General features: G+C 35.5%; 1 pseudogene across 1 annotated transcript; it reads right to left on the bottom strand.

Annotated features, from left to right (window-relative positions):
• Positions 1 to 1107: 1107 nt before the first annotated feature.
• On the bottom strand, positions 1108 to 8646 carry LOC148160927 (heat shock 70 kDa protein 12A-like; annotated as a pseudogene). Its single transcript, XR_015761960.1, has 6 exons — positions 8506 to 8646; positions 7751 to 8039; positions 5839 to 6137; positions 5112 to 5336; positions 4870 to 5041; positions 1108 to 4662 (listed from the first exon to the last, which is right to left on the bottom strand). The product of XR_015761960.1 is annotated as a heat shock 70 kDa protein 12A-like (transcript).
• Between the last annotated feature and the right edge of the window lie 5651 nt (positions 8647 to 14297).

Here is a 14297-nt window from a genome sequence, read left to right as displayed (position 1 = left end):
GACTTAAACTACATCTACTAAATAGGTGAATCTTAAGTTTGATTTTAGTTTATCTAAACTCTCAGCTGCCCTCAGATTGTCAGGAGGAAGTGAAAGCTAAACAGAAGAACATTTTTAACCCATGTCTTGATTTTATGTTCAGTTTTGGAAAGTTGGACTTCAGCAGGTAATCAAATGAAGACGCTGGAGCAAATCTTCAAGGTGTGGTTTTATTTCTTGGCAACTTGAGATAACAAGTCAAAACATGGTGAGCTCTTGCTTCATTCTGACTCAAACAGTCCTCCAACCAGAGTTTTCACATAGTTCAGTCATACCTGTGCATTCCAGACCTGCTTGTTGTTACTTTCCGTTGATCACCAATCCAGTGTGGAAAACATGTCTTAAGTTGTCTTGTTTCACCTCCTGCTTCAGTTTGTATAGAAGTTAAACTGTTATCTGATCTTCCTACTCTTAAAGTGTCCTTCAATGATTAACATCTTTCCCCGTTGCATCTTTTTAATGTACAGAGTTTCTTTCAAAGAGTAGTTGTAATTTTTCACTCTCAGACAAAATTACTAAACACACTTGCTTTCTGTCAGATGTACCAAACATGTGGATCTGACCCAGACATTTTAACCCTAAACAAGACGGTTGACTCTATTAGGACTGGGGTTTGGTCCCCATCAAGCCCTTTGGACTTCATAAGGTTAGTAAATGTACCTGAAATGGTTCTAGAAGAATAACTAGACAAGATTAATGTTTCCTTCTCAGGTTCAAAAGACTGTGACAGCTGACAGTACTTGTAGTTAAATCTGGCATAACATTTGTATGACTGTTCATTAAAATGCACTGTTCGCAAGCACAGAAATAAAATATTTCTTTAATGTAATAAACCGATGAACAGTTTATATTCTGGATACATAATCAGTCACTTATACACAGAGACTGTCTTTCAATGTTCAGTCTTAGCAAATTGATTGGGCAACTTTGTGTAAAATAATTTTACTCAAAGCCATGTTTTTTTTTTCTTCGAATGACCTCACAAAACTTCTAGTTTAAAAGTGGTTTAGGCTGAAGCTTAAACCACTGAATAAAAAGTTTGGAAATTAAGCAAAAACACATGAGCCAAAACTTTAAGACATCTTTATTTTATCTATAAGAGTAAACATCATGACCCCACCAATATTCAGTCACATAACAATCAAAATCAGCTTTAGTATCCAAGTTTGTGGATACAAACAAATGATTTTACTTTGATTCTACTTTCACCTCATGACATTTAAAATATAACAAATATATAAAAATGGCAAAAAAAGAAAAAAAAATTCTTCTATGGTTTTACAAAAAAAGACATTTCTAGTTTAATGTTTTAATCTAATAATGGGTGATATGGATGAGTTTATTCTCTTACACTGTCCACCCAGTAGTGAAGATGATCCTAATGAAACTGCAGTTTCTGCTTGTTGCCACTTGATGTCACTCTCAAACCAAAATTTCACAAAATATTTGACCATCAGATGGCGTGACACCAGAGCGCTGTTAAAAAACTGGGCAGAAATCCATCCATTTTCTATTCCAACTCATCCCCCTTCTCAACGTCTGTAAGACCAATTTTGTTAAATTAAGAGTTTTATTAAGGAATAAAGATACTTACTAGGTTTAAATACAATTTATTTAGTTTAGCTTAACCTGATCTCACTTCAATGAACCTATTTAAATATTTCCCATTCTTTTGACCAAACAACAGGATTTTGACACAAACTGAATAGTTATTGCATAGGTTCTCAAATGAGACAGAGGAAATGGAAGGAGACCTAAGATTGTCACTAGAGGCAGCAAGAGAGAAGAGCCATGCCCATTGAAGACAGAAATAACACAAATTACATCTTACATTAATAGAGAAACTGTTTTAACCATTAAAGTTTTTTTTGTTCATTTTATAAACCGAAACTTGACTTTTGTTTTACATATCTTTCTTACAAACAAATAGTTTTATATGTATTGCAGCAGCTTGAGGTGCAGCTCAGCCCAAAACATAAACATTTCCAGAAGGTCCAGATCAAAAGCAAACTGTCAGTCCTCATATGTCATGACTAAAACAGCCTTTGTGATTGATTTCTTACAGAAGCCAAATACATATTTTGGAATGTCACACCAAACAGTTTGGACTAAAATGAGATCTGCAGAAAGAGCTAAAGATTAAGGTGATGACAAAGAGACCCTCCAAACTCACATCCAAAAGGCTTAACAGTAATTATTAGAAATGTTTCATTCCCATGACATCAATACAACCCATGCCATTTCTTGGTAAATGTTACAAAAGCCTGGCCTTTCAGTCCATGTTGGGGTAGAACTTGTTGCATTGCGGATGATGACCATCTTCCCATCTTCAGTAACTTCTAAAGGTCTTTTGATTTTATTCCAAGGATGATTTGCTGAATTTACTTCAGAAAAACATTCATATCTAAGACAGAACCCATCTTCCTCCTGAACAGTTTGATGACTGGACAGCCCCGTCCAGCCAACACTTTTTGAAAATTGTTCGAATAGAAGAATGTGGCACCTCCAGAATATAGAAGTTGTACTCCAGTATGAAGTACAACATTATCTTCTATTTCCCCAATTGAATATGGAGGACCAAAATGACATGATTAAAAATAAAAGCAGAATTTTTTAAATGGTCCAATGAATAAACACCTATAATGCACTAATTAACCTTCAAAGGAAAGCTTTAGATAATTAATTTATTTTCTTATATTTTCACTTGTTCTTTTTACATTGTTGATATAAATATATAGTTTAATGCTATCATCCAAAAGGCAAAAGTTAAACCTTAAAATAGCCCCCTCCTCATCTGCATAATGAGTCAGAACAGGAGACAAAAGATATAAGAATTATATTTTTTTATAATTATATTAAAATTATTATTATTTTTTCTCAAAATCAGAGGCTTCATTTCAAAAACTCAGAAATCTAATGATTCATCATCTCACCTTATTGGATAGTATAGAAAGACATCACTTCCTGAAGAAGTGTCTTCAGAAAACAAACAACTGGCATGGTGTGAAGACTAAACATGCAGTAAAACTGTAAAGGAATGACTGGCTACTATTATGACCCATCTAGGGCAGCCAGATCATGTCATGAAGGATCCGTCCTCCTCAGACCTTAAGTAGCTAACACACACAGTTTTGAACATCTTATATTATTTATTTAAAAGATTAATTTTGCAAGAAATGTGACAACAGTGGCCTTTTGTGGAGCATTTTCTGCAACTTCTGTAGGGAAGTTTGTTTGGGTGTGGAGTCAGAAGTAAGACTGGTGGGATTGTGATGTGATGCACTTCACTGACCTTTCAAATGTTCATATTTGTTACCAGACCACACTTAAAAATCTGGCTGTGTAATTTATCTAATTCTGTAGCTCGGGGCAAGAGATGTAGGAACAAAGATGTGTGATGTATGTAATTTCAATTTGAAGACATTTGTAAAATTGAAGGAACTCGCATGTCTGTGTTCTGTTTTCACATTTCTTTAACACATATATTGCAAGTGTGCTTTATTTTTCTTTGTATTTTGTTCAATGTGTGAAAAAGCAACAAAGATTGTTTCTAAGTGAGAAAATAGCTATAAACTAAATGCTTGGATTCTATCCTTATGATTTTATCATGAAGTCCATCTGGATAGATTTTTCTGACCCTGAGGTCACGTCAGTGGCCGTAGCTGTTATCTCTGTTGAACCAAACTTGATTTGCAACAAGACTTTACGATTTATTCCACCTGTAACATCCAGCATGTCTATTTCAAATGAAGCCACTTCCTCTACTCCCCACTCATCAACATACTTCACATTTCTTCTTTCTGTGTGGAAGAAAGTGAAAGTCATTGCTGTTTGATTTGTTCTGACAGGATTCAAAGTATGTGTTCTGATCTCATCCCAGCCAACATCCTCACCTTCTGACACAAGTGTCATGAAAACATCAAAACACATTTCATCCCTGTCAGCCATATATTTCTTTTTTGGTTTATGTTTTAACTTATATTTCTCAGAGATATTAGTCCCATAAGTGAAGTCACTTTTTTCGAGAAGCCACCACCTCCTGTTTTTTTCCAAACTGTACAGCTCCCTTTACAATCGCCTCCTGAGCTCTGAATGGACACAGAACTTTACACTGATCAACAAACTGATCAGTGATGCATTGACGCAGGATTTGACTTCCAGCGTATCCTCCTACTAGTAGAATAAACTCAATTCTGAAACCTTTCTTAAAGATTTCATTGAGACACTTTGTGATGCCCTGCAGACTCTCTTCAAAGAAAGACCTCAGTTTCTCTCTTGAAATTTTGATAGATCCACCCTGCCAAGACGCGCCCTCCACATTCTCAAAGAACTTTTCTACATCTTTATTTTTTTGAGCCAGTTGTCCCAGATTAAATTGGCAGGTAATCTGAACATCCTCATCTACCTGTTTGAGACGGGTAAAGTCATACATCATTTTCTGAACCTCACTGGGATAATTTTCTTCATATTCATCCCAGACTCCATCACAGAATATTTCTCTGAGGAACACTTTAAACTTTCTGTCTACAGTTTGTCCTCCCAAATCATTTCCAGAGGCCTTGTGCAGCTCCTTTACGGCTCCTCCTTTCAGGATTTCATGAACAGCGATATCAATGGTTCTACCTGAAACAAAAACAAGAAGTTCAAATGACTTTCAGAGGTTGCTTCATAATGTTTCTAAAACAAACAAATGTGTTTTGTTGCTGGATTTTCTATACTGCATCCTTACACTCATTTATCAATATTAAACCCTTAATAATTGTGGTTACATAGTTTTCAATAATATTAGAAACATTTTTATTGACAATATCTTATCTTTTATCAAAGTACCTCCACACTCAGCAACAATGTACTGAGTTCCTGGAGTCTGATCCAGAGAGTCTCTGCTGTGGTTCTGTGTGATGAAACCCTCAGCTGGAAGCTTCTTACACCAGACTGAAGCAGCTTCTGGTTCCAGTGCGATCACCAGTTTGTCCTCTGTTCCTTCTGATACAATACCTGCCTGGAAGAGAAACAAAGACTTTCATCTCCCTGAACTTTTGAGAGTTGTAAGACTTTCTAAAAATATGAACCTGCATTGCAGCTTCTCTCATGAACTGCTTTGCTGACTCATCCCAGATGGCTGGAACAGTCAGGACCCAGGTGAAGTCAGAGACATCGAACTTCATTCCTGCTGCTCTGGAGTTAATGGTTTTCAGAGCGTCATCCTTCAGGAATCTCAGAGCTTCTGTAAAAACCTTCAGGGCCGTCATTTCCTTCCCATTGGCTGCTTTAATGGTGATTTCCCTGGTAAGTTTCTTAAAAAATGTGAAAAGAATTTTGAATTCTAAGAATGCGTTTGGTACTTTACTAATTTCCACACAAGAAGATGTTTCAGTTAAAATAAGTCACATTTATCATGAAAAACAGAAGGTTTTCATATTTTGTTTGTTTTCATATTAATTCATGTTGTTATGAATAATTATTTCAGAATAATTGTCTGTAATATTTGTTAATATTGAGGAAACTGACAAGAGCTTCAGTTTCATCCATATTAATATCTGCAATAATCTTTCTGTCCCTACAGATGTAGTATATATGGTCAGAACTCATGTTCAGTTAAAGCTTCTCATGACTGGATTAAAATATCAGAGAACATAAGAACATATGAGTCTTTTAAATCATTTTCAGCTAACGAAGAATGGCTCATTGATAATCAAATATGCAGGTGCTGGTCATGTGATTTTTATTTTTCTTCTGTTTTTTGCATTGTTTATATTGTGATGAATTTTTGGGATATATATGTTTCTAAATCCTTACTCTGCAATAGAGGGCCAGCTTGAAGTTCTCAAAGAAATAATGTTTCTTTGCATCTTCTCCTCTCATATTGATGTATGCTGTTTTAGCCTCATATCCAAACGCTATAAATTCTTCATGTTCATTAAACAGGATGCAGGTTGGAGTCTTCGGGGTGTCGAGTCCATGTTCTTTTCCCCACCTTCTTAAAATGGGATCCACTTCTTCCTCTCCTGATGTTAAGCTAAAGGCATACCTAGTGTATGAAGTCCCAAAGGCTATTGCAACGATAAATGAGTCACAGGTTCCAGAACTTTCTCCACCTGTATAAAAATTAGAAGAATGTCAGAATATGAAAAAAGCGCAGTTGTTCAGTGTTGAACAGTTGACTGTTTCTGGTTTGACAAGTTATTATTGAATATTATCCTTTATTTAAATATGCCTGAGATATATATCATCAAATTTAATGAAAAGAAACCATTTTTTTCTAAAGCTTTTGTTTCAAACCTTTAAAGCTGCAGTATGTAACTTTTAAAAATATGTTATGTTTTACATACTTGTTAAAACTGTCACCATGTTGTGAGTTTGTTAGATAATCTATGAAAATATCCATCTCCTCCGCATCCTCCCTGAGTTACTATTGTCGCCAGAAGGAAGGCGCCACTCAAAAGCAACCAATCAGAGCCATGAGGAAGGTCTTGGCGCAGTCAATCAAATTAATGTCCTCCTTGCTAAATGTGCTAATGGTGGAGAAACAACTCATCTTTAAAGGAAAACTATTTATCAGCTGTCATCAGTGGCCATGCTAACTAGCCTGAGCATTCAGAACAGGCTGTGCTAGCTGCAGCTTGTCAGAGAGAGGGAGCGGCCTCTTTGCTCTGATTGGTTGTTTCTAGTTGTCACTGGGAGCATTGGAAGAGGGCAGAGGAGCTTCATTTTTCACAGATTATCTTTGTCATGCCATACTGTCATGGAATAGTGACAGTTTCAACAAATATGTAAAGAATATAAAAGTTAGACTGCACCACTAAAAAATTTAATGAAACACAAAGGTCTCTTATTTTATTAATTTTGTTGAATATTTAAACCTATTCTCTGCATATTAAACTATGAATTTTTTAAAATATCAAGTCTCTCTTCTGTTAAGATGTTCTTATAATTCTTCCATATTAAATACACGTATTTTGTTTGCACTTTTTTATTCGAATAGTAAAATCCAACTATTCCAATAAATACTGATACTTTAAATCAGTCTCTCCTGAATTGATCAAAATGTTAATGATTACATCTTTTAACGGTTGGTGACGTACAGAGAGGAGTAATAATGAGTCTTTAATAATCTATTTTCACCTGTTTAGCAGGAGATTGGCAATCACAGCTTTGTCCGGTGGAATAGAGGTGGCAGGTTCATAGGTCAAGTTAGTGGGGGAGATTCAGAGGTTTTTGCAGTTTGCTCGACACATTTATTTTTAGTTGCATTTATTACTGTAATAGTGTCTTCACAGGCCTGGCTGAAATAACAATCAGACAGCTGCAGCTGCTGCCTGTATTTTTACTAAAACAAATTTCCCCAGTTTTGTTTACAAATCACTGAATGAGTTAGCACCAAAATACATTCAATTTTTATGGCAGTTTTTATCTATAAAGAAATTACATTGTGGAGATCCACAGGGCAGCTGCTGAGGACCGTTGTTGTTTTCAGTTAATCAATGACCTGCCTTTTATCCTTCAGCTGTGATGTATGCTGAATATGTCAGGTTCATCTATCAAGACTGTCCAGCACTCTGGACAGAAAATTTAAGCAAGCTGTAAATTGGATTTTATACAACTTCAATATCAGTTCTATGTTTTTCCTTAACAATGATGAAAGTAATACACATAAATCAGCTTCTTCATGAAGTTCTAATTTTATGACTGGCACCTGTACAGTACTGACCTTTGACATTAAGCACCACCTGTTTCATGGTCAGGACTTTGTCCCTTCTGTAGACGGTGCAGCTGTAGGTTCCTGTGTCTCCGTTTGTGGGATTCTTCAAAATCAAACTCAAGTCTCCAGATTTAAATTTTGCCTTCATCTCTGTTCGGTCTTTGTAACGCCATAGTTGCTTTTCAGTCCTTAACAAACCATTTGACTCCCCCTCATACCTGTGAACAATCCTGCCTGTTTTTTCCGTCCACTCTACTCTGACTCTTTCAGGCAGACGGACTGCAGTTTTAAATGGCAGCTAATAAGATGAGGTAGAAAAGCAGTAAAAAAGTTAAAATTGTCAAAGATAAAAGGATCCAGTAAATAAGCCTGTTTTTTAATGCTTTTTCTTTTTCTATTGCTTTTAGATCATTGAGAAGCCATTTTTATACAAGACAAAAAAACACACACACAAACGAGTGTTGTGTATATGTGTGTTTTTGTAAATTGTACCATTTGCTGTGAAACTTCTGATTCTACAATTCTATCTCTGCATAATACAGTTACTAGACAGATTATCTTTATGTGCAATATTTCATTTCTTTTTATTCTGAGAATGACATTATTCACAATCAACTAGAAAAAATCTTTTTCTGATAGAAAGCAAGATTCTAACTATAATTTACAGCCCAGCTCATGATTGTACCCAAATAATTCTTTACAAACTGAAGGAGAATCAGATAAACTGAATAAACTTTGGTTTAGGGAAAGGAAGAAAATCTTACCACAAAGGAGGAACAGAAACACAGTAAATCGCTCCAATTCTTGTGTTTAAAAACACCAAATCTTTGCAAACAATTTCACAATGACTCTCTGAAACCGTCTCTCTCAACAAACTGAAAGCTAGCAAAAATGTAACTACTGTTGTCCCAGCGTCCGTCTGTAAAACCAGTTTTCATTGTTCCGGGTTGGAGCAGAGCAGCTGGAGGAATGTAACTCTAGAGCCGATAATCACACTTCAGAAAAGAGCAACAAGAATATTTTAGGTGATATACAAAGAAGACACTAATTGTGCATTAAGATTTCTAGATTTAATGAAGTTTAAAACAGTGAGGATGTACAGAGGAAGGTGCAATCTACTGCCATAAAACATCCAAGAATTGTTCAGAGAAAGAGAAGGTGGAAATGATCTAAGGGATGATATGAATAAAAAACTAAAAACTAAGATCTATAGAAACGTGTAAATCAACCTCTGGACTGACTGTGGAACAACATGGCTGAAGAAACTAAACAATGTAAAAATATAAACATATTAAAAAAAGATACTAATACTATATATATTTAAACTACTGATGTAACACACTTTTACATGTATTTTAACTAATTGATTCTGATGCATTTTATTAGTGTATCTGCCTCCTAAAGGTTATATTTATTTGAAGCTGCAAGTCATTATACACTGCTCAAAAAAATAAAGGGAACACTCAAATAACACATCCTAGATCTGAATGAATTAAATATTCTCATTGAATACTTTGTTCTGTACAAAGTTGAATGTGCTGACAACAAAATCACACAAAAATCATCAATGGAAATCAAATTTATTAACCAATGGAGGCCTGGATTTGGAGCCACACACAAAATTAAAGTGAAATGTTCCCTTTATTTTTTTGAGCAGCATATATTCATTCTTTTTACAGATAATAAAAATGGCATAATTTGAGGTTTGTAGGAGTACTTGAAGCAGGAATATATAATTCAAAAGTAATAGTAATGAGAACAAACTTATGATAATGATACAATGATGGGAACATGGGACAGGACTGAAAACAACAAGCTGAATACAGAGGAAGCTTAAAGGCAACATGGGAACCTTGGGTGTCCAGTCAGAGGGATCAAAATAGCTGGGGAAAAATACAGAGGCAACTTAGGGAAGGAGCAACAAAAATGGAGAACAGAGAGGGAGCTGAACAAAAAACAAAATGGATCCACAGAACTTAAAGGGAAAAAAAAACGTCTACGCCAAAATGCACAGAACAAAACAAATAAGAAACTCAACTCAAGGAATTAACCTAAATCCCATTAACAATAAGAAGAAAAAAACGAAAATGATCAGAATGGAAACAACAAACAAAAACACAAGTGGAACATCAAATAAAAACTGCCACAGAATAATTAATGGACTTGAAGATCGGGGCTGAAGGTGATTCCCAAAGTCATAGAGGGTGAAAGTTTTCTAGATTTAAATTTGATGACTACATTACAGTTCTGTAAAACACATTTTCTCCTGAGGTGAGTTTCTGGTTTGATTCACAGTGAGTTCCCTGGAAATCCAAATAAGTATGCCAGAAACCGGATCAGCAGGTCCAGCACACACACACACACGCACGCAAGCACGCACTCACAGACACACACACACACACACACACACACACATTGATGTTTCCTTTTCAGTTTTGGAAAACTATGAACAACACTTCCCAAACCCTGACCTGAGTTCAGCTACACAGGTTCTCACTAGTCTGTTACAAAGATTATTTATTAGATGTGATCAGACAGAATAACAAGTTTCCAGAATCAAATTTTCTTTAATACATGTTATGTAACTAGCAAAACAAACCTGATAACAGGATGGCATATTTCTTACACACTGTACAGCTTTGGCACATCACCTCAGAGGAGTTCAGTTAATTATTGTTACGGTCACTGACCTCCAGGGGCTCTCTCCCTCAGAGAGCTCTCTGTCTCTGTGTCTTTGTGTTTCACCTCTACCTGGCTGCTGCTGGTGAAATGTGTTGGAGCTCATCAGCTAAAGAGCTACATGCTGGAAATGTCAGATCCCCCTTTTTCCCTGGGCCTTTATCTGATGTGATCTTGTCTGTGAGCTGACTGTTTGTGGGGACTTAAATGATCTTCCTGTGATTATATTGTGAAGGATCAAGTGTTTAACTAAAATAGTGTATTTCTATTAACAGTGGAAGCTGGTAGGGGTTCTCTGCCATTTTTGTTGACTGTTTACTCCTGTTTTGTATTTTCTTTCTGTTCTCCTTTAGAAAGTGGTTGTTTTATCTTATAGTTAAAAGGGGTATTTTGTTTATTGTTTTGTGTGTTTTTTTGTGATTGAGGTTTTTTCTGAAATTGTAAAATAAACTTTATTTTTGCTACTGACTATCAGCTGTTTAGATTACTGATTGTGTGTTACACCCAGTGCCAGAATATACCTTATTGCTCTTGGGGATGGGCTGTAACAATTATTTTTAATCACATAAGCATTTCTACAACTATCTGCTATAAAATAAATAAATTAAAAAAGAAAGTTAATCAGCTTTGATTAATTTGACAGAAATGGCCTGTTTCAAGATATTTGAAGACTTTTACTGCAGAATATTTGAGCATTGATATTATGGCGGCTGATAAAACAGTCCTTACCAAGGACCAAAAGCCTCTTAACGAACATAGAACATCAAACTTATACCAGAAAATACAGCAGAAGGTTGCATGTTTGTCTACCTGTTCAGCATCTTGACAAGTTGTCTGAATGCCCGATTACCTTTTTGACACAGCTCCCTCTAGTGGTTAAGGACTATCTAAATTAGAACATTAGAACAACTGAACAACAACAACAACATTAGAACAATTAGAACAACTGTTCTAAATCAGAACAGTTGGTTCAGCTTCTGGGAACCATCTCTCTGGACACCTGTTAATGGAAGTGAAGGAGTATGGAGTAATTTTACTGCCATAAGTCGAGAGCACACATTGTCAGTTTCAAAGCAGGATTTAATTTCTTTGTTCTCAAAAACTGTAATACTTGCTTCTATGTTTTGGCAGTAACATAAAGAAGGCCATCATCTAGTACATGGGTGTCAAACTCAATTTCACAGAGGGCCACTTCAGCATATTGGCCACCCTCAATGGGCCACATTGACGGAAATCAGGAGTGCCCAGGTGCAGTCCTTCAAACTGCAACTTTTAGATACATCACTGCTAAAACACACCAGACAAAGGTTGACTTTCCTCATCAGCAGCAACTCAGTTCTGTAGAGTATTATAATGAGTCAATGGTCCAGGTGTGAGAAGGAATGCATCTAAAGTTGCAGATGGTAGCTCTGGAAAACTAGACTCGGGCACCCCTAGCATAAATGTATGACAATACAATGTTAAAAATAAATTAAACACCTCATATAACACTTTGGAGCGTCTGGTTAGGAAGTGCATTACAAACCTTTGGTTGAAATGGCGCGTTAAATTCAAGTCTCCATTACAGACCAGAGAAAACTAAAGAGAATGCAACGTTGTTTTAATCCATTTGAAGAGCCGGCAGTTTATCTTGAGGAAATAAATGACGACGCAGAAGTTAATTAGACTGTAAAATGCGCAGTGCGCTGCTCAACCACTGCAGAAGTGGCTCCGCCGCTGCGAAGAATTAGAAACCGCTGGAAGTAACTCATCCAGCGGTTTTAACAAATGGAGCCTACTTGGTGCACATTACCCAGGAGAGCGGCGTTCTGGAGAAGCTGCAGACGAAGCGAAACCACGCAAAAAAAAAAAAAAAAAATCCGGTAAAAGCGCACACCAGACTGCGCAGGGTAAAACACTCAGATTTCAGTTGATCTGTTTGGATCAGACAGATCCAACTGACTGATCAGTGATTCTTGAGAATAGGGACAAAAGAGGTCCTATGGATAAAGCACAAAATTTGAATAAAATATACACAAAATATAATTTTTTCAAATATCTGACTCAACTAACCTGGGTCATGTGAGCACAACAGTGTATATTTTCCAGGTATTTGCTGAATATATATATTTTTTATTATAAACATTGTAGTTAGTGGATGATGCCTGTAAAAGCCCTTGTCCAGGAGCAGAACTCAACACATTCTTATAGTTTAAAACAATTAAAGAAATACTAAAATTATATATTGTGACAATTAAGTATAAGTAGTCATATAAATAATTATAGAGGTATCAATAAATTGAATTAAAAATCATTTTTATATATTTTCCAACTCCATTGAAATTTGTCCCTAGTTTTTGTCAACACCGTCAGAAATGAAAAGAATGTAAAAAAAATCAGGCATTATTGGGGGGCACCAGAACTTCTGAGGACCCCATGACGTCGTCCTTTCTCTTCCTTTGCTAAGAGGGCTAGTTAGCTCTGGTTAGCTTAAGTTATTCTTTAGTTTTTTCTTCTTTTTTCTTCTTAAGTTGCTTGTCACAACCATGATGTGTCAACTCCATAACTGACCATTTTCAAAACTTTGATGAAATTTTGTGAAATAAAAGCTTAATTTTGGTAAAATGTAAAGATTTAATGGACCTGATGAGCTACAATATGACCTCCTTCAGAATAACATCATTTAAATTGAGGTAGTTTGGCTTTTTATCAATTCCATCAGAGTTTTTGTGACTCTTTCAGTGAAATTGTTGACAAAATTCACTTAATTGTGCAATTAATTCATTTTAATGTATTTTACATAAATTGCTCACATGTATCAAGTTTTTCATTTTACTCACTAGTTTGTCACCACCTTCAGTTCTGTCAACTCCGTCATGCACTGTCAACTCCGTCAGATGAACTTTTTGTTGTTTTTGTTTTAAATAATATTTCTTTTGTTTCTTGAGAACCATTTGTCTGTAAAATGAGTAAAAATATCACTAATAGGGTATTTTAAAAATCATTTTATATTTATTTTTGTCAGATGGTGATGACAAAGTTCTGGATCAGGTCGATTAAAAATGTAATTTAAAAAAATGTTGCAACTGGGAGCCTGTACCTTAGCATATTTACATTTCCAAAACATTATTTGTCATATTTGCATACATAAGCTTGAGAAATAATAAAAAAAGGGGAAAATTAAAACCCATTTTGTCTCTATTCTCAAGAATCATATGATGATTTTAACATGGAACTTACCTTTTTTTTAATAGATCTTTATTGAGATACAGAATACATAACAGTATAAACGCAGCATATATTGTGGTATAATGTCCGCCAGGGAGTTACAAACATTCAGACAATACATCACCATTACATTACATAAATGCATTAAAGAGAGAACATTAAAAAGACAACATAAAGACCAAAGTTTTAATAGCTTTGGGGAACTTACCTTGATAAGCTCCAGACAAGACGCCATACTGCTGTCTCCCGGGCAAACACGTGACGTCACAGATACGTTGCGATTGTTGGGGCAACTCTTTAGCAAACACCATCTCTTTAGGGAAACTGACAAACCTATCTTTGAATTTGACTAACAAGTGTTTAATTAACATTGTATTTTTAATAAACAACACCAGCACTGGTATTCTAACATTTTGCTCTGTAGATTTCGATTCATTCCCTAAAAGATTTATTATGGAAAGTATTTTTTTTTCTTTCCGTTTAATATTGTCTTTAAATGCTGGTTCTCTAAGATGCAAATACAAGTAAAATGTCTTTCCTGGGGAAAAAACTATATTGTACAATTATTTTACGGTAGTTTACTGCCAGTCTTCAGTCTTGATTGTGACAACAGAAGAAGACATCAAATTGACAATATCCTACCGTATTTTGGAATAACAGTATGTTACTG

The sequence above is a fragment of the Poecilia mexicana genome, unplaced genomic scaffold (genome assembly GCF_051168715.1).
Source record: "Poecilia mexicana isolate PSO_F unplaced genomic scaffold, ASM5116871v1 scaffold_2, whole genome shotgun sequence".
In the NCBI taxonomy this organism is placed as follows: domain Eukaryota; kingdom Metazoa; phylum Chordata; class Actinopteri; order Cyprinodontiformes; family Poeciliidae; genus Poecilia; species Poecilia mexicana.
Note: the sequence above shows the minus strand (reverse complement) of the source record. Positions and strands in the feature narration are given on the sequence as shown.